The sequence below is a fragment of the Schistocerca americana genome, chromosome 2 (assembly GCF_021461395.2).
Source record: "Schistocerca americana isolate TAMUIC-IGC-003095 chromosome 2, iqSchAmer2.1, whole genome shotgun sequence".
NCBI classification, from domain to species: domain Eukaryota; kingdom Metazoa; phylum Arthropoda; class Insecta; order Orthoptera; family Acrididae; genus Schistocerca; species Schistocerca americana.
Genome location: NC_060120.1, coordinates 517,526,174 through 517,546,963, shown reverse-complemented (window position 1 = coordinate 517,546,963; position 20,790 = coordinate 517,526,174).

The following is a 20,790-nucleotide window of genomic DNA, read 5'->3' as shown; positions in this document are numbered from 1 at the left end:
CAATTTTCTGCTAGCGGTGGGTCTTTAAGGCTCTGAGCACTACGAGACTTAACTTCTGAGGTCATCTGTCGCCTAGAGCGTAGAACTAATTAAACCTAACTGACCTAAGGACATCACACACATCCATGCCCGAGGCAGGATTCGAACCTGCGACCGTAGCGGTCCTTCGGCTCCAGACTGTAGCGTCTAGAACCGCACGGCCACTCCGACCGGCGAGTCTTTAAGATTGGTGACGTACACACAACGTGTATCCACACTGGCCTGTAATCGAGAAAGTGTCCCTATGAGCTCTCCTTCGGCAACAGGTGCCGTACTAGCTTCCACTCGGGAAAAGGAAGGATGGGTGTTAGGGGCAGCCAAGGCGGACTTTACCATAAGGAAGAGACTGAATAACCAAACAAAAGTGCTGTGACGAAGCAGTTGGACTGCCTAACTTCTGGAAGAGGTACCTACACGACGGTCGCTGGTATACACCACATGTTGTTCTCTCCGTTCGCTTTTGTGCAATCAGTTCTTTCTAAGTGCTGAATGACCCCAGAAATTTTTTCCGTGAGACACTATTGAGTGGAAATACGCAGAGTAAGTCAGCAAGCTCTTGCGTTCATTTCCAAGACCAGCAGTTATACAAAGAGTAAAAGTAGCTGAACTTACTTGTTTAGAAAAGCTTTGTGGTATCCTCCTTCCAGTTCAAGTTTCTATAAAAAATCTGGAGCATGTTATCCTTTTTACTGAATCTTGTTCACGTGCTACTTCAGTTGTTGGTACGACACTATCTGTTGCTCAGAAAATTTAGGGAGAGTGCATTTTCAGAGAACCACTTAATAATCGTTTGAAAAACGTAACTAATAATCTATTCTGCTTGTTCGAAGTCTTTCGCGACTGAATTCCTGAACAAAGTCTTCTCGGTTTGCAAGCCGCGTCATTTCGAATAAAGCACTCGCTCTTTCGGTCACTGTCTCTTGACGAGGATGGTGAAGATAGTCATCGAGAGCTCGAGTGTTTTATTTAAAATGCGGTGACTTGAAACCAAGCAAGATTTGATTTACTCTCTTCTGTAGCTTTCGCTCTAGTGGTATTTGTTACAACACAGATATCGTCTGCAGTAAGTAACAGTTCTGCTTGTTGAGTGTTAAGTGGAATATCATTCGCATCTATAAGGAATATAAGTGGATCCAAAACACAGATCTGTGGCTCCCGAGTCACTAAATGGTGTCTATAAAATATTGAATATGATGGAAAGCCACTCGTACAACCACCTCCAACAGCGTTAAATTGTCGTCAGTGGAGCAAAAGCCATACTGCGAGAGGCTAGTGAGCTTCCTGGTGTCTAGCGCCTATATTAGAAAGATGACTGACCACTTAATCAGAGATATTTGTTACGTGGCTCATTAGGATGACGCTTCTTTACCTACTGGTCCACGTTCAGTTCGTCCGTAATCCCCAAAATTATTTCCTTCCGTGAGTTAGTAAAATGTCGTGCCTTTCATATTATATTTAAGAATCTAGAAGGGTATCCTAACTCCCACTTCGAAATTTTTACACACATTTCAGCGTACCTGCAGTTCCATACGAGGCTCATTGTATATAAAAACGTGGAATCTTCTTAAAACTTGAAAGAGTCTTTGTTCTGAATTATAAACAAACTCTGGTACTTGGAATGTGTTATATTATTGTTTTCGTGTATGATTCTCGCACGCGTGTCGCATGTGGCCTGATCTCACGGGTACTCTTGTGGGGTTTCATGTGATTACTATCTACCGTTCTACCCGAACAGTGAGGAGTGTTGGTGTTGGACTTATTAATCTTCATACTAGTCCCATAAATTTCTACGGAGATAGAGACCGATCTAGACACACATCTGGACAGGCCTATTAGCTCCTGTAACTAGAGATGAGATGCAACTATGTAATTTTAATTGGTAAAATTTACAGACAAGTCAATGGAACTGCCTTGGATTTTAGTACATCAGGAAACATAGCTAAATAACTTGTAACTCACATTGATCATAAAATAATCAAGAGAAATAAATAACTCACAACTCACATTGATCATAAAATACTCAAGAGAAATCCCTCATGTCTACAGATAGTAATTTCCAGCTGGAGATATGTATTTCACACATTCCTCGTTGATGGTGACAACAAAGATATATTTTTCGACCTATAAAGTCTCGACATTACCACAATCACCTGTGATCATGAGGCAGTAAACACAATATATATGCTATATTTGAATACACTGCCTGACAAAAAAGGTCAAGCGAGCATAAGAAATGACTTAGTTTTAATGTAAATTTTGACACATTCACAGTATCTGCATGTATGTAACTGACTGAAGTGGCGATTCTCTGTCATAGGTACAATGTCCACCGCAGTGTGTCAGTTTTGTTAGTGTTTTTACCTGGCACCATAGTGTATATAAGGGGCGTTATCAGGGACAGTATTGACTGATCACTGTGAAGCACACTGCGATATCATGTACTCGTCTGAGTCAGTGTAATTAGCGCCTGACAGAATTTGAAAGAGGCCTCATTGTGGTCTACATAAGGCCGACTGGTCTAATCGTACAATATCTAGATTTCGGATGTGACACTTGCCTGATGATGGACTTTATGGAAACGAAATGGACAGGCATACTAGTCGTCAAGTTTTCGGTCGACCTCTTGTGACCAGCACAAGGGAGGATTGCTGTACGATCACCAAACACATCGTAACCTCCTAACATCTGTAGATCCCATCCGACAACCAGTAAAGGATTCCCTGCAACTTTCTGTGTCATCCCACACCATTGGACAGAGACTAGTAGCATTCGGACAAGTGAATTACAATCACAGACGTGGGCAGCCACTAATAGTACAACGCAAACGGGAGCAATTTGAGTAGGACCATGACCGGGAAGCGTGGACAGCTGATAGATGGCATCCCACTGTGTCCAGCAATGAATTGCAGGCCTGCTTTACCCCTGATGACTATAGTCGGATAGTGTGGTGGTGAACTGGGGAGATATACCATTCTTATAATGTTTTCTAGAGGTATGTCAGTGTTGCTATCGGCGTCAAGGTTAAGGGAACCATGGGGATATGACTTCATGTCACGCCTGTAGTGATCTACTGAACGTTAACGGCACAACGGTTATCACCGACGTCAAGCGTCTTCATATGATACCCCTCATGTGACAGCATCTTGGCGCAGTTTTTCAACAGGAGAATGCTCGCCCACGCGTATATCTATGAAGTGTTTGCTCTATGTGCCAGTATTATGTTGTGTACCATCTTGCCACAGGAGAAATCAATCTGTTTTGTGACACCATTCCCAACGGAATGAGTACATTCATCCAGGTGTGGGGTATGCAACTTCACATTGAGAAGCGGACTCGTTCCGCCACATTCTTGGTAAATTTTCCTCGATTTTGTGATCACTGGTGAAACATCAAATAGTCTCAACCTGTGAAGTTTCATTTCGTGTACTCCTCGCTTTCCAGGTGCTCCACTTTTTTGCCAAGTCGTGTACATGCAGTCAACATGATAATCACGTTCTCATAAGTTACAGGAAACCTACCACGGATCTTCTCACCCAAATAAATATAAAATATGAACATAAATCCCTTGATACCCAGGGTATTTCAAACCCTATGAGTGACGGCAATCACCCTCTATAAATTGCATATACATTTAGCTAATGGGTATGCTCCCACTTAGTCGCTAGACCGAGACTATCAAAATGAAAACAAGCAATGAATGCATGTCATATTTAGCTAACATATTGTAACTTTCTTTAATAAAGAAATCTTTACGATTATGTTGAACGAATATCTGAACTGAAGAATGAATGCATAACTCGAGTTATCGTGTAGCGTGTTGTAATTGCAAGTGATGTGCTTACTCTGCGTTAGTGTTAGCAATAACTTTATAGCCAATGATTGGGCAATGCACCTCCTAATACAAATAAAGAAATACAGTCACTGAAAAACCACATTCAGCCCATTAGGCAATGATTCCTCTGGCCCTGATCAAAAACTGATAACCTTGGTCCCTGAATACATAACAATAAATTGAACTGTCTTACCTTTGAAAGCGGCAACATTGTAACGTGATATTTTCTGGTCTCTTATAAAAAGAAAAATATGAATGATAGCTACAGGGTCAGCAGTATGCAATGCTGGCCGTAATACTTGAAATGCACATGAAATTCTTTTGGCTGACAAACAAGAGCATTTAAGGAAATCCGACTTCTTTGAAAAATGTATGACCTGGCCAAGGAGGTGGTACTTATTGTGGTGAATTATTAACACTAATTTTTTTGTGAAATTATATTGAAAGTTAAGTTTGGCTTTTCAAAAATATTTGACAACTGAAGTTACATTGGTCAAAAGAAAGGTAAAACAATATATCATATTTACGAACTGAACCACAAACAATGAGACTTTTACAGTAAGTATTACCTAACCTCACTAATGCAGCACAAATGGAAATCACCAAATTACATATAGCTCCCCTAACAAATCTTAGAAACATTACAAAATTGAAATATCTGACTAGCCTTTTTGACAATCAGTTTACGTACATTCTCAGATTACTCAACAATTACAAATTATCTGCCAACTCATCTATAGTAACGCGCTGACAAAACAAAATCATAAGTATTTAACATCTTTCCTTTGCTTGCATGAAAACTTTTTCTTCCATGGTCTCGTAAGTCCTACGTTAATCTAACACTTGTTAGCTTCGCAGTACACATCAGCAAAACTGCCTACATCATCCTCTTTCATTCACAGACTTCGACCAGAAGCAGTATCTTTTGCTCTATGGTCATGCACAGTCAGCGATCCGCTTTTTAAACCCTATCAGAGGCATACATCGTTTATAGTATTATTATCATATTCGGGAACCACATAACAAGTGTACCCCAGAAAACTCCTTTCAATATCAAAAAAATTACCACTGCCTTAACTTCGATAACTTACGAACAGCCTTTTCAACCAACTAAGAGCGAGCTTTTAGACTGCCATACAATCTTAACTCTAATAATTTACTAAATGTAGCATAAAAATTACTGAAATAAAAACCAGTGGTAGTAATTTTCTTACTGTGTGGAATGAAAAGTTGTGCGCCCAGCTCAGATGTCAACTCCAAGCCAGTGGCAGAATTCAGGATACAAAAAAGAGACTGACCAGGAAAATCAGCGATAGACACACGTGTCAGAGATACAGGTCACATCTGTGACAACATAAATGTAGATTTCATGATATGTCACATTTTAAATGAAGACTCTAAAATGATTATTTACGAAGAATATGAGATTTAAATGCGTAGAAGAAAAGCGTGCTAAAATTCCTACATTTTAAAATCTAATGAAGGAAATTCTTTAAAAGTGTAGACACAGTATTGGGTACGTTTTTTGAATTCCACAGCACTGGGAAAACAAGAATTCACTCAACTAGCACGATATACTGACCCGTTGTGCTGAATCTGCATACCGTGTTCCACAGTAAAGAGGTAGAGTGATTCTCGACAGAAAAACCTTACCACTGAGTGTCTCTAAGCAAAGAAACATATTTTAGAAAGAATCATTATCTTTAATTTTGCTCAGCCCACCTCCTTCCTTAAGGAGCTGGTGACTGGATTATAGACACTATACAGTGTATACGCACGCCGCATCGTGTCAATGCCCTGCTGCCTATCAGAGGACTCTCCAAGCTCTCTGGCACCAACAACAGCTGTTGCAGAACGCTGCTTGTTGTTTTGGATTTATTGCAGTGCTTTCCATATTTTTCGGGTAGTGTCTGTTTCATATCGTTGTTAACAATATTGTGCTTTTTTGTTTTAATTCATTATGCGTCTACTATGATTTGAAGTTTATGGTCGGTGAACATCTATGGGGCCTACGGCCCTGTCGCAGTGGTAACACCGGTTCCCTTCAGATCACCGAAGTTAAACGCTGTCAGGCAGGGCTAGCACTTGGATGGGTGACCATACGGTCTGCCGAGCGCTGTTGGCAAGCGGGGTGCACTCAGCCCTTGTGAGGCAAACTGAGAAGCTTCTTGATTGAGAAGTAGCGGCTCCGGTCTCGTAAACTGACGAAATGGCAGGGAAAGCGGTGCGCTGACCACGTATCCCTCCATTTCCGCAACCAGTGACGCCTGTGGGTTGAGGGTGACACGGCGACCGGTTGGTACCGTCGGGCCTTCATGGCCTGTTCGGGCGGAGTTAAATTTTTTAAGATTTAGAATATCTATGGACATTCCTTGTTGCTTGGATACATTACAGTGTTTTACATAATTTATGGGTAGTGTCTGTTTAAGACTGTTGTTAAAAAACTACCGTGATCTTTAGTTTCCGTTCATTTAGTACCTTCTGCTCTCTAAAACCTACGTTTAGCGAACATCTGTGCGTCGTTTACTTTCTCGTGTTTTGGGCCCATTTGCTGCCAACGAATTAGCTGTACAGCTCACAGACAGATAAGATTTCGCTAATTATTACTTTATTACAGTTTAAGTGTGTGGCAGTGCTTTTTAATTTACAGTGAAAGCAGAGGCATGTGTGACAAATGTGGATTTTGTTGTAGGTTAGTCAATACGACAAAAATACGACATCACTTTGGTAGAAGTTTCACTGAGGTGATGGTAGCGGGGAAGCCAGTAAGTGTCAGATGAGGCTTTTCCATGGAGTTGCAGATTATGTAGCCGAGATAAAAAAAATCGAGGAACAGGAGAGGAGATCTGTGTCCTTCAGCAGAAATAAAAATGATGTATTTTGATTTAAATAGGATGTAGAAGGAGAGAAACAATGGGAGACAGGGAAAGGTAACAAGTAATAGGCAAAGAAGAAAACTTCATAAATCACATTTAAAATTTTTGTTCACAATCAATTTTACTTGTTAATTGAAATAGGAGAATAGCTTCAACCAGTTTTGGAGCAAGACAGAATGCAGCAAACTCGTAAAACAACATTAAGGCTAGCTCGGTGGAAAAATCAAGTAAAAAGAAACGAGTTGTGATGCTAGGTAGGAGTCACTGAAGGGTGTAGGCCAAATGCTGCAGGAAAAGCTAGAAAAGAATAATATTACTGAGCTTCTCATACAATTAAGTTCAGGTACTTCTGGTTTTCGTATAATTACTACCTTTGGAAATGAACGAATTCAACTTCAGTCATGTTCTGCGTATTTCCACTCAACAATGTCTTATCGAATAATTTTCTGGAATCACTCATGACTTAAAAAGAAAGTACTCACTACACAAAAGCAAGCAGTTGTTCATCAACGTTAACTCCAATGGTGTATACATCATCATCATCATCTTATCCCTCCAGTGAGCTAGATAGGGTGTTTGTGAACATTTTTCCTCTATTTTGCTCTATCTTGATACACTTCTCGTCTTGACGTTATTTTCCAATTTTCTCTCGTAGTCTTTAAATCTTCCTAAAGCTGATCCAGCCACCTTTTAATGGGTTGGTCCATTGGTCTTTTCTTAACACATTTCTATCCAAGTATTGTTTTGGCAGGCTGTTAAACTTCATCCTTTTCACATGTCTAAACAACTTGAGTACGCAGTCTCTCATTCGCTGGCAGATCCACTTGCATCTCTTCTCTTGTCTTCGCACCTAATTTTATCTCTTATAGTCTTCTGCAGTGCTGATCGCAGTAACTTCATTTCACACGCTTGTAGCTTGCAATCATGTATTCATATCCTTTAAAATTATTTGTTCCACTTAATTTTGATAAATGAAACTTTCAAATTATCTGTTGCACATGTAACTAAGTGACTAACCAGTTATAAAAGACGACGGAATGCTTCAGCAAACATTGTGGTTCTAACAATAGTTGTTCCCCATGATGTGAGCTGTCACCACTAGACGCTTTACTGCAAAGAGTTGTGGAAGATCCTGCCTAATTCCCTAAATATCTTCTACTCATATACGTTATAATGTAGCCAATAAATTTGGAGCCGGTTTGACTGTATTTGTAAGGACTTCCGCAAAATTTTAGGTGTAACTCATTGAGATTATGCTTTTACTGTACCTTTGGTAACTTGCTTACATTGTGTAACTGTGCATTTCACTCAGTTTCTATTCTTGTTTAATGTATAATTAAAAATTCTGAGTGACTCTGTCCCAGAAAAAGCATTTCCTTATAAAAATTTACAATGACTCTGATTTGCACACTCCTTAGGCGTAAAACCTTAGGCGAAAAATGTAGGTCTTCAACCACATGTTGTGTAATTCATGTACAGTGATAATCATATGTGTTTTTCAGTAACACGATACAGCTCACCTTGTGTTCATCCGTCTACGTAGTAGCTTTCTAATGTCTGTACACTACTTGATATGTCATTTTTATAAATGCTGTGACTGTTTCAATTAATTATTAATCTAATGTATACTTTAAATGATTATTTGACAGTACAATAGTGAAGCCAAAGTCACAGTACACAAAATTTTTCTTTAAAAAAGGGGTTAAATTATAGGTTTCAACGAACTATGTCGTCATTTTCAAATGTAAAACATTAGTTGGAGAATATATAATGGATATTTCACATGTGATTTCACTTCGTCTCATTGTGAGTTTCATTCAGTTACCTTCTGCCACGTACCACAGCAGTTATTTATACGCATGGTCCAAATTTGATCGAGGTACGCTACTTGGCAGTGACATATCATGCAATAGCTACTTCCATCCCTACGTTTTGCACACCCATGTGTTACCATGACTTTAACCACCTCCCTGCAAGATGTAAATGTATAAACTCTATAAATCATTCTAGTTACTCGTACTTCCTTTCGAGGAAGGAATACTTTTCGTGTGAGTTATTGAGTCTTATGTCCATAAAGTGGTTAAAAGTAGATGGAATAGAACGCTTTATTAGAACGACTATTTAGTTTCTCTATTTTCAGTTTACATCAATACGCAGACCGAAGAACTTGAAACTTCCAATCCTATTAATTATATTTTCTTTGGTAAGCTAGATCATGCAAATGGGCTATGTCAGCCATTTAAAAACTGCATGAGCTGTGTATTTTCAGAGTGTAAATACAGTCCATTAGAAAAAAAGATCTTTTTCTGTTTTACATGTGGAAGCTTCTTTGATCAGCTTGTATGTTTCCACCTTTACCCACAGACGTTAAGCTACAACAATCTTCATTCATGAATAAGAATCACAGAACCTTGCTTCTCAGATTATTCATATCACCGTTACAGAACTATAAGTCCAACACATCAGAAACTAGTTGACAACTGCAGCCTACGTAGGACTGTAAGAAACGATGAACTTCTTTCGATAGATAAACTGAATGAAATCCAGGTTGAAGAAGAAACTTATCACACACGCACTTCATACAATGTTCAGATCCGTAAACCCCAAATTTATTTCTTAATTGGATATGTTAAACATATTACCAATTTTTCTAACGGAAGAAATGAATATAATACAGGCTCTTCTATTGGTTTAATCAGGCTTTTATCCCAAATAAAAAGTCACTTGTAAGAGAACTAGTAAATCTACGGTTGGTTAATAAGTATAAAAGCCGGTTAATAAAAGGAACTGACTCATAGTAAGGACCAAATAACTTGTCATTCATCCAAATCCATGATAATGGTTTTGTTTCTACGAAATTATCTGCAGCATCTCTTGTGACTGTTCACTTATCCCAAGCATGTCATTATCTGAAAATGATTGCTATGCTCAGAAACGGCTTGCTGTTCGAGCGCTGGGTGTGAGAAGTCTGTTGGTAACATGATTCTGCACCTCACTGTAGCTGCTAGCAGATACTTATTACCTCAAATCACAGTGCCGTGCAGTCACAAATAGGTACCAATTGGTTACACTCAATTCAAATGCCTATGAAGCTATAGTTATAGTTTCGAAAGCACTGGCAACTATTTGGCACACAATTCATTCACTGTATCGTAACGAAATCATTGCTTTGGTGATCTCTGAAAACAAACGAAATTTATCGTAATAAATCTCTGTCGTACATCGGCCTTTCGTGAAAGTTCACAAGACAGTAGGTCCGCTAAGGAAATTTCCAGTTTAAAGCATCCTAGAACAAAAGACTGTAAACTCCGATTCAGTAAACTCAGTCTTTTAATCTCTCTTACTGCCTTAAGATTTACATTTTCCTCTGATGTAGACTAGGGCACCATATTTATCTGTACGCTTAAGTGCGTTGCGCTAAACATCTAGAAGAACGATAAAAATGAGAGAATTGTGGTAGTTTTATTGGATAATATAATAAAATGTCTAGATGTTTGGAAGACATCACTGACTCATCGTAGTTGTCAATGATGGTCTACTGAAAGATTATTATTTGCTTCGTGAGTTTGAGGCAACACGTAGACTTTCCCAACATACGATAATCTAACGAGTACACCAGGTGTCTATCGAAGAAAAACGGAGATCGTGTCAACATCACAGAATATACATACCGGATTCTGACGGTATAAATTTAAAACGAAAGTAACCCAGGTTAACGTCCGATAAACTGTTGATGTAGGCCCGCATCTCGTGGTCGTGCGGTAGCGTTCTCGCTTCCCACGCCCGGGTTCCCGGGTTCGATTCCCGGCGGGGTCAGGGATTTTCTCTGTCTCGTGATGGCTGGGTGTTGTGTGCTGTCCTTAGGTTAGTTAGGTTTAAGTAGTTCTAAGTTCTAGGGGACTGATGACCATAGATGTTAAGTCCCATAGTGCTCAGAGCCATTTGAACCATTTTTTGTTGATGTAGTTTTGAAGGTTTTCACAGATTTACCAAGCTACCACGTCAATTCCAGGAATCGGCACGTTACCGTCTCTACGTCACCTCAGACTTCGTTACAGTCACTCGAACCGTGTAATACCCGTAAAGCTACTGCAGTACGTATTAGCTTTGCTGATCGCTTGAAACATCTTCGTGGAAGCTAACGAATACAAATGGCCAATTCTCTCCCCTCATAACTGCCTCTAGCTACAGGATCGATTTCATTTACGTGCATGAGGTTCACTAGCGCGTAATAATTATTTATTGACCACCTAAACAAATCTCAAGCTATTGAGAAATTCTCTGAAATGACTAGAAGACCTGACAGTAAAAAAGCAGACGCCAGCGCGCTGGAAAATTCCAGAACGTTGCCTATAAGTAATGCAACTAACTTCTTTGCTGATTTCCCAAAAAAAGATAAAATATTAACCCACGCGAAACCGGAATCCAGTTACTCTTAGTACCAAAGTTATTGATGGCTGGAGAAAAGTATGTTAACATGATGTTCGTATAAATAACTTAAAACTCTTTATTGCTGCAATAAAAACCAAAGATTGAGAATGTAAATACGGACGAAGATAATGAAAAGTAGTTTCTTCCTGATGACAGCAAAGGGTTCCCTATTTCCTATGGGAGATTGTTACTTTATAAAATAACATTAATTAGGAACAGGAACCAATACCTCGTAGATTTTTTGAATGGCCACTGTGGTTGGTTGCTTTAAAATACTCATTTATTTAGTAATCGTCACCACTGAACAGAAATCACCAAGCAAGCGGTCGCGGGAAGTCGCTGCACATAGTCCAGAAGGCTCTTCGCTCTATATGCTATATGATGAAAGGTATCCAGGCACATAATACAGGGATTACAGGGATTAGCTCACAGTTGGTTCAACTCTTACTTTTAGCAACAGACAGCAAAAGGTCATTTTTCACATTGTTGGGAATGACTGTCATGTGGAGTCTGAGTAGGGTACGGTCAAATATGGGGTGCCACAGGGATCAGTGTTGGGGCCACTACTGTTCCTTATTTATATAAATGAAATACCCTCTAATATTACGGCTAACTGTAAAATATTTCTGTTTGCTGATGACACTAGCTTAGTAGTAAAGGATGTTGTGTGCAACACTGGCTCGGTTTTACACAGTGCATTTTATGACATACGTTCATGGCTTGCAGAAAATAAACTAACGCTAAATCACAGTAACATTCGGTTTTTACAGTTTCTAATACACAACTCGACAAAATCCGACGTCTAATTTCATAGAATGGGCATATGATTAGTGAAACTGAACAATTGAAGTTTCTAGGGGTTCAGATACATAGTAAACTTTCGACACGAAAATTAGTCTACTTTGCTTATTTTCATTCGCTTATGTCCTACGGTATTATATTTTGGGGGTAACTCTTCCCATTCTAAAGGGATATTTTTGGCTCAGAAACGGGCGGTTGGGGCAATAAATGGTGTACGTTCGTGAACATCTTGTCGACCCCTGTTCACTAGTCGGCGTATTTTGAAATTGGCCTCTTTACTATCATTTCTTGTTAACAATATTAACTTATTCCCAAGAATAACCATCTTTCACTCAGTTAATACTCGGCAGAAATCAAACCTGGATTAGAATCGGACTTCTTTAACTCCTGTGCAGAAAGGTGTGCAGTACACTGATGCATCCATTTTCAATAAGCTACCACAAAATCTCAAAATTAGCAGTAATTCACGCGCTTACAATTCTAAACTGAGGTATTTCCTCATGGGTCACTCTTTCTATTCTATTGAGGAGTTCCTTGAAAAATTAAGCTGATTATTATGTTACATTGTTGACTATGTTTACTTAAACTTATGGCTTCACGTTTTTGGGTTCGTAAATATTTTATTTTTATCTGTTATTATTTTTATGTCATAACTTCACGTACTGACACGTTCCATGATCTTGGAGATGTGCTCCTCAATTTGGTCCTACGGATCTTGATTTGTGAATAAATAAAATCTGTTACGGGACATTGTTACAAGGAGTGTCCACCCTCCGCCTTTATGACGTCTTGAGCTATGCTGGGAACACATTCAACAATGTGCCTGAATGTCTTTGGAGGAATGGTAGCCCACTATTCCTCAAGTGACGAAATCGGAGAAGGTAATTATTCCATACGCTGGTGTCTGAAGCGAGGTCGAGTTGCTAACCCACCCCAAATGTGTTCTATTGGGTTCGGGTCGGACCCGTGGATGGGAAGGTCCGTTTCAGGAATGTCATTGTCCATAAACCATTGCCTCACAGATGCTGTTTTATGGTAGGGTGGAATGTCATGCTGATACAGTCATCGTCTCCGAACTGTTCCTCTATTGTACGCCATACATCATGGCATGAAATGTGTTCATTCCGTAACGCATATACCGTTTTCTTCAGCGCAGTACGGAAACCACATACCAACCACGAGAAACACCGTCATAGGGTAATATCACCTTCACGTTATGTCACTGTTGGGACTACACTCGATGCCGGACAACGTTCTCTAGGGATTCGCCACACCCAAGACATTCTGTCTTACCGTCACAGGGTTAAACATCATTCATCACTCGAAGTCACTATTTTTCCAGTTATCCTCTGTCGAGTGGAATCTCTATTTGAATCATTGTCGAGTGGCGTCGTTCTTTTTATCACCTCAAGCGTCGCTTAGCACAGACCACAGAAATGTGTGACTGATGAGGAGCTGCTCGCCCACTGTAACCCATTCTTTTAAACTCGTTACTCGCAGTCCTCGTGTTAGTCGGACGGCTGTTACCACTTTGGAACTCACAGTGATTCCTTCCGCCGATATCATGCAGTCTTTTTCAGCAACTCTTCTAAATACTCAATTCCCTGTTCCTCAGTATATGAGGCTTGCTTCATCTTCTTCCTTCAATCCACTTCACCATCAGAGCAGCAGACGACATGGGCAGTTTTAAAAGTGTTTAAAGGCCCTGATGTATTTGTTGCTCAGGTGACGTTTAAGACTGTTGGAAGTCACTGAGCTCACCTGACAGACCCATTCTGCTGTTTCTACTTCTCTACTGAGAATACAATACTATCCTTCTCCTTTTACACCAGTGGATCCGTCTGTAGTGGCTTCTAGTGGTCAGTTCCGCATTACGTAAACGTGTCCGAATACGTCTGATCACTTAGTTTATGTGGCTACCCTGCAGCAATTTAACTGTGACGTACTAGATAAACATTAATACTCTAATCCAAATGCGTCCGTCTGACGGTTTAACTATACTCACTTAAAAATGGGTTTACTTATGAAACCGCCGCGCGGGATTAGCCGAGAGCTCTGGGCGCTGCAGTCATGGAATGTGGGGTTGGTCCCGGCGGAGGTTCGAGCCCTCCCTCGGGCATGGGTGTGTGTGTTTGTCAATAGAATAACTCAGGTTAGGTAGTGTGTAATTTTAGGGACTGATGACCTTAGCAGTTAAGTCGCATAAGATTTCACACACATTTGAACATTTGACATTTTTTATGAAACTTCGCGGAAGTGATGATTACAAAACAAAAGGATGTTTTCATCCAGCCAACAACAAGCACTGTGGTGGATTGTTTGTCAATAGTCTGTATTGCCTGAGGTGTCAATTGTAACTAAAATATTCGCAAGTATTATTCGGATCACTATGTTGCCAGACTTTGCTGGCATCATTCACGCCTTTGTTTAATTCAAAGGGGTGGCAAGACACGATTTAGTAAAACCACTTACCAGAATATAACGTGCTGTCAGGCGACTAACACTGCAATCAATGCTAAGCGTTTACACGTAATAAGTGAAACTTTTTCTCTGTCATTTGACATGAAGTTCACGTGTGACTACGAGTTATGTACGTGAGAAGTTTACTTGGTCTTGGTGCAGATGCCACGTTGAGATGTAACTGCTTCTTTAACTGGCTAAGTGAGTGGTTTGTCAGGTCCGATGACCATGCCTAATAAAATATATTGGTATTCGAACCAGCTCTCGAACTGAAGAAACGTCCGGTTTCATGTATATTGTATGGCAAGTAAAAATTTATTTTCCGAATACTCATTTTCAAGAGGCTATTACAGCTTTCTTAGAAGTTGCTGATACTAGCACACTTACTGATGCGGTAGGGAGGTGATTGGAAATGGAAGGGGACTGGGACCACCAAAATATGGCACAGTTTAACAGTAGTTTAATGAAAACATAACATAATTGTTACAAAGGAATTAAAATAATGGAATGATGGCCAACGAGAAATTTTCGAAATTTTTAAAATGGCTTGCATTGCAAATAACAAATGGGTAGTGTAACAAACAATCTCTGAGTAGTTACAACAAAAGATATGAATCACCACTCAAATTGTTGTTAAACATTTAATTGACTTATGGCTTATTTGATAGACGTGCAAAAGAATCAAATGAGAAGCTTAGTAACAGCAACATTGGCTTAAGGCCCAGATAAATGTTAACAACATAAAGGAGCAAAACAAATAAAAGTACAGTATTATTGTGCACCAAAAGTTTAAGATCCAACTAAGAAAATGAAAGGGCATTACAGTAAGACGCAAAAATTCAAAGCACAACTGCAGTTCAAAAACGTAAAACTTGAAACCAATGATTTACACGTTACAATTGAATCAAAGTGTCTATGGCCCAATAAACGATCTAACTACTATGCTGATACCCCACATATTAAGCGTACTGCAAAATTTACTAACATTGAGATTGAGTAATATCTGAATAAGTCAGTTTGTGTACAGATTAACTGAATTAAGGGCCTGTGGTCAAGAAAACTAATTTGCACTTGGCGTAGTCACTCCAAGGTTAGCCTGAGATTCTCCCTGAATGTAAGAAAATCCATTAGCGTATCCATTAGCCAGGCGAATAGGCAGAACTTAAATTACAAGTTGCCTCTTAAACGGCGTTTCTTTACTTAAACCGCAGCAGTTAGGCAATGAGGGCAACAAGAACAATTAGTCATGGATACTGAAACTAAAATAATAGCTAGAGCCGATTTAAGCCTTACAAGAAATTTTTGTACACTACTTGAAATCCTTTCCTCCGGCTTCTTACCTTATCAGTCCATGTAATTTTCAAATTCTTTTGTAGCACCCCACCTCAAAGGCTTTGACTGTCTTCCGTTCCGGTTTTCCCCCACTACATGTCTCACTACCACGCAATGCTATGCTCCAAACGCATATTTTCAGAAATTTTATCCTCAAATTAGGGCTTATGTTTGATACTAATACACTTTTCTTGATTAGCAATGCCCTCTTTGCCAGTGCAAGTCTGCTTTTGATGTCCTACTTCTTCCGTTCGTCATGGGTTACTTTGATGCCTAGGAAGCAGAATTAAGTTCATCTCCTTCGTGAGCCCGATTTCTGACGTTAAGTTTCTCGCTGTTCTCATTTCTGCTACTTCTCGTTACCTTTGTCTTTTTTCGATGTACTCCCAGTCTAGGTTCCGTACTCATTAGAATGTTCATTCCATTGAACACATCCTGCAGTCCTTCTTCACTTCGCCAAGCATAGCAATGACATAAGCGGTTTTTATCATTCGCAGCCTTTCATCATGAATTTTAATCCCACTCCTGAACTTTTATTTCCTTCAATGCTTTTCTGATGTGTAAACTGAACAGCAGCGGCGAAAGACTACATTCCTGCCTTACATCCTTCTTAATCCAAGCACCTGGTTCTTAATCTTCCAGTCTTATTTTTCCCTCTTGGTTCTCGTACATATTGTGTATTACACGTATGTCGTGACCTTGGCGCTGCAGTTCGATTTACCTTTCCGTGAATATCCTCTTCGCCTCCTACATCGACAGTGGTCAACTCTTTGCTTGCGACCAGAGGATGTAATGAAGAGGAGCGAAATGTTAGAAGGGGTTGCTTCGTGAGCGACGAGGAGAGAAAATATGGCTGGATGATGTTCATTGAGACGGCGTGAGCTGCGGTGCGCTGCTCGTGGTTGTGGTGCACTTCCTACGGATTTGAGTGGCGAAAGGATGGAGCATGTCTATATTGCCGTGGTGTTTGAAGCGTGTCGGGGCTAGAGGGTTCGATGGCCTGGGAAATAGCTGACGGAAGCCTCTACTGCGCGCCTTCAGAGGAACCATGACTGTTGTGATACGGCAGTGCGAGGGAGACTCCTTTCTTGGATCGTGAATATCCTATGGATCCGGTTTGATTTGTGCCCTTGTTGCGGAGACTTCCTTTGATTAGTGATGAGGTCTCATAAACGTCCTTGCGAAATCGTTATTCTTACGGAGAAACCTACCAACTTTCTCGCCCTTTCGTTGTCTGCCACCGTGAGGCTTAAAACAAGAAGGAGGAAGAGAGTTTAGCAGTGAGCTGAGTGTAGTCATACGAGCTGATATAAAATTTTGTTCCTGATACTTGTGAATTACTTGAAGTGTGTTGAGTGTGGGTAAGTTTGGAAACTGTTACTGCCACAGTGGTTAGACAATTATGTAACTATGCAGGACACCAGTCGGAACCTTTGGTACATTTACATGGTTAATTGGAGCCGATCCTTAAATCAGCACGATAGTTGCTAAAGTGCAAGAATTTAAATTTATTTTTTTTTGAAACCTTTTAAACTGTGTTTCATGTTCAGTACAAGATACACACGCTCGACTGATCTAATTGTTTTTTCACACAATTCGGATTATTTGAACAAACAACTTAAATGTAATTGGAGGTTGACGGCCGCTGTGGCCGAGCGGTTCAGTTCTAAGTCTAGGGGACTGATGACCTCAGATGTTTAGTCCTTAGAGCCATTTGCACCATTTGAACTTGGAGAGTCTTCCATATTGAACACCACATAAACAAGCACTTCTTTCATAACTCTTAGATGGCATAAAAGGCTATTCCTGCTGCCGCCAAGAATGTCACTTGCTAGACTATGTAGTGGAAACAAAAGTTCTGCAACGCTACTAGTCCACTCGTCTTGAATGCAAAGTACGAGTGATGTCAAGTTAAATTTCCTAACTACAGTCGCCCAAATACGTCCTACTCCCGACCCGCCTAGCTAGTGGAGTCCGGTCCCCGGTAGCGTGACATCTTGGTCATAAGAGCGGTGACCGGTGGACTGGACGACGACAGCTGAAGTGGGAGCGACTCTGGTGATTATCATCAGTGTCGGGCACGCGATGTCACTGCTTTCTGCTTTTTTATGGTGGATCGTTCAAATGGCTCTGAGCACTATGCGACTTAACTTCTGAGGTCATCAGTCACCTAGAACTTAGAACTAATTAAACCTAACTAACTTAAGGACATCACAACATCCATGCCCGAGGCAGGATTCGAACCTGCGACCGTAGCGGTCGCACGGCTCCATACTGTAGCGCCTAGAACCGCACGGCCACTCCGGCCGGCGTGGTGGATGGGGTACAGTACAATGACATCACTGCAATAACGTCATGGGAGTCCACGTTGAAGATGTGGCGGCAGGACTTGCCTCGTACTACCCTCTGGCGGTGTAAGTTAAATTTTTTCTTTTCCTTCATTGTGTTTCAGTGCCCCATCTAGGGCAGGCTGGCAGCAGCATATGCGCTGCTCTTCAGTCGAAAGACAGTAATGATACAAAGAAGACATTTAAAGTAACAGAATGGAGAAAATATGGCGTACATAGGTATAAAAAATGGGGAACAGTACGAAAGGGAACAGACAAAAAGGGGGGGCCACTGTAAAATGGAAATAAAAGCAGTAAAAAACGCCACACTGGGACAATTCAAGAACACATAACGAAGTATGCCCAGAGTATAAGAGTATCGACAGACGTCGTAACACATAACAGTCACTGATAGTTACACAGTGTATAAGACCAGCACACAATTTGGAAGTTCAAGGTAGCGGGTATGAGGAGCTTTCTGCTGCTGCAGAGGAGGATTACTTCGTTTTGATTGGCTGCAGAGCTGGGCCGCGGAAACAAAACATAGTGTCGATCTGCGTACGCCGATTCTAGCTGCGCGCGGCGATTGTGGTGTCGGCTCGACCGCTGGAGTCGCCCTCTGCTGGCCTTCCTGATGACTTTGTCACCACGCCGCGGTTCAAGCCGAACAGCGGGCGTTTGAATATAAGGCCTGCAGATATTCGGCCGCTGGCGCTGCGTGGTAGGCGCGCCACAGCACTGTGTGCGTTCATTTGTTCTGGGCTTGTGACAATATATCTTTGATGTATTCCAGCTAGCTTAACAGCTGTCATAATTGTGCTTGGGAATCCTACAGCTGGTGCTGATGGCTGACGACAGTTATGTATGTCACGGCTTAGTGGCCCCTTCTTACCGCTACGTGTATATATTCGGACACCTGATAGCAGTAGCTACGCCCGCTGGTTCTGGTCGTGATGTCTGAGTCTGTTTTTGCTGTAATTCATGAGACAATGTACCGTCTTACAGTCGTGTGCGCTTTAATTTCCAACTGTCTCAGAAACTAGCTCATTTAGTAGAATGCTATGTAAGCTTTCAACCGGTTTTTAACTTTTATGGTGTCTTGCAATTTTACTTTGGTCACTAGTAAATTTTGTGACAGTAAGAACACTTCAGCTCGTGGCAGTAGCAGTTTTCTGGAGTTTAAAGTTAATTGAGCGTTTCATGGTTAAATCAGAAGTTGCGATTGAGTTTTCTCCTCTAATGCTTGCTTGTTCAAGTCCATTGTGGACGTTATCAGTTAAAGGTGTACAAAATTGTTAATACTTCCGTGGCCATCACCAGCAATGGAGGGTGAAACTTTGACAATCCCAGGTATTCGGGCTAGCGAAACGTCAGAAAAATCATCAAACAAACGTAGGCCGAAGAACCTGAGTCAAAGCCAACAGGCGGTTTGTCATTTAAAAGTATACTTAAAATCCTGTTTATCCTCTCGGAAATTTTATTACTGGAAATTGAATTTTATATTATGTGTTTATTAGCTAACCCAGCGCCTCATCACTCCTCCACCTAGCTCCTGGCTACCGCAACATTTGCTCTCCCTACAGCTTACTCCGCTTTTCACAGAATTTCGAACATCTTGCACTATTTTACAGTTTATAACCTTTTTCCAGGACGAGAAATCCAGGGAATGTGTCTTGACTTTTCTTCATTCTTGCTGCCATTATCAACCACAACGTCAGAAATGCCTCTGTGGTGTCTTTATCTTTCGTAAAGCGTTTCTCATCGACATCTAACAGATCCTCCGTTTCCTGTTCCATTCTTCTGCATATCATTCTTGTCACCAACTCTCATGCATGAGCTGCTAGGCTGATTGTGGTATAATTGTCGCAGTTATCAGTTCTTCCTGTCTTCAAAATTGTATGTATGATGTTTTTTCGAAAGTCTGATGGCATTTGCCAGTCTCATACGTTCTATAAGCCAACGTGAATAGTCGTTTTGCTGCCACTTTCCCAAAGAGATTAGAAATTCTGATGAAATATTATCCATCCCTTCCCCCTCATTTGACCTTAAATCTTCCATAGCTCTTTTAAATTATGATTCTAATACTGAATCAGCTGTCTCTTTCCTGTCGACTCCTTCTTCTATCACGTCGTCAGACAAGTATTCCCCTCGTAGATGCCTTTAATGTACACTGATGATCCAAAACATTATGACCACCTGCTGAACACCTTGTTGGGCCGACTTTTGAACGAAATATATCCCTGATTCTGCATATCGACAGTTTGTTAGAATGTTTGTGGAAGTACGTGGCATTACACGACTAGGCACAGGTCATGTAATTTGTATAAGTAACAGGCCGCTGACTTCCATCAGGAGAATTTTGTTGCCGCGACATCAACGTGAATACGCTAAAATGCTCCTCAAACCACTATACCACTGTTTTGTCTCCGAGACACGGACAATTCAGTTGCTGAAAGATAACATCGCCGTCAAGGAAGACATCATTCATGAAGGGACGCAGGTAGTTCGCAGCTGTCAGCGTGTGTGCGAGTACTACCACAGGTCCCATGCAACATGCAAGCGCAGGAGAATATCTCCCATAACATAACACTGCTCCCACAAGCATGCATGCGTAACGCGCTGCACGTTTCGAACAGCCGTTCACGTTGATTATGGCGTTTGTGGAGACGACCTTCGACCCAGTGCAGCAAAA